General features: G+C 33.6%; 1 protein-coding gene across 2 annotated transcripts in view; it reads left to right on the forward strand.

The window, feature by feature from the left end:
* Nucleotides 1-1,446, forward strand: part of mamdc4 (MAM domain containing 4) — a 36,576-nt gene that overhangs the window by 4,210 nt on the left and 30,920 nt on the right. The gene's annotated exons all lie outside the window — the stretch shown is intronic.

The following is a 1,446-nucleotide window of genomic DNA, read 5'->3' on the forward strand; positions in this document are numbered from 1 at the left end:
TTCCAAGTCATGTGACACAGGGAGTTCAAACCAATGCCGAATTGTAGTACTACACTGGGCAAATGAGACACACCCCTTCATATTTGATTTGAGTGCATATTTGAATTTATATGAATATTTATTCATAATTTATGTAAAATAATGCCTTTTTTTTCAATAGCTTCCAAGTCATGTGACACAGGGACTTCAAACCAATGCCAAATTGTAGTACTATACTAGGCAAATGAGACACACCCCTTCATATTTGATTTGAGTACATATTCAAATTTATATGAATATTTATTCATAATTTATTGAAAAAAGTGCTGTTTTTTTTCAATAGCTTCCAAGTCATGTGACACAGGGACTTCAAACCAATGCCGAATTGTAGTACTACACTAGGCAAATGAGACACACCCCTTCATATTTGATTTGAGTGCTTATTCGAATTTATATGAATATTTATTCATAATTTATTGAAAAAAGTGCTGTTTTTTTTCAATAGCTTCCAATTCATGTGACACAGGGACTTCAAACCAATGCCGAATTGTAGTACTATACTAGGCAAATGAGACACACCCCTTCATATTTGATTTGAGAGCATTTTTTATTTTATATAAATATTTATTCATAATTTATGTAAAATAATGCCTTTTTTTTCAATAGCTTCCAAGTCATGTGACACAGGGACTTCAAACCAATGCCGAATTGTAGTACTATACTAGGCAAATGAGACACACCCCTTCATATTTGATTTGAGAGCATATTCGACGTTACGAAAGATTTATTTTAATTCCACAGGTCCAGTGTGATGGCTGTGAACGGTGGTTCCATGCTCAGTGAGTGGAAATGGACAGCACACAATATGAAGAGGCAACGAAAGGAAACTGGGAATGTCCGTTGTGTAAATAAAGTGTTTCTTTGAAATCTGCTCAATGCTGTGGAAGAAAATGACTGACTCTGTGTGGTACAACTGCAGTTGTACAAGAGGTGTGTAATATGTGTAACAGGTAGTAGTACTATTCGGCATTGGTTTTGAGTCCCTGAATCATTTGAAATGGAATCTATTGAAGAAATAAATATAAATAAATATTCATATAAAATAAAAAATGCACTCAAATCAAATATGAAGGGGTGTGTCTCATTTGCCTAGTGTAGTACTACAATTCGGCATTGGTTTGAAGTCCCTGTGTCACATGACTTGGAAGCCATTGAAAAAAAACAGCACTTTTTTCAATAAATTATGAATAAATATTAATATAAATTCGAATATGTACTCAAATCAAATATGAAGGGGTGTGTCTCATTTGCCTAGTATAGTACTACAATTCGGCATTGGTTTGATGTCCCTGAGTCACATGACTTGGAAGCTATTGAAAAAAAAGGCATTATTTTCCATAAATTATGAATAAATATTCATATAAAGTCGAATATGCTCTCAAATCAAATATGAAGGGGTGTGTCTCA

Source organism: Micropterus dolomieu, linkage group LG13, assembly GCF_021292245.1.
Source record: "Micropterus dolomieu isolate WLL.071019.BEF.003 ecotype Adirondacks linkage group LG13, ASM2129224v1, whole genome shotgun sequence".
NCBI lineage: Eukaryota > Metazoa > Chordata > Actinopteri > Centrarchiformes > Centrarchidae > Micropterus > Micropterus dolomieu.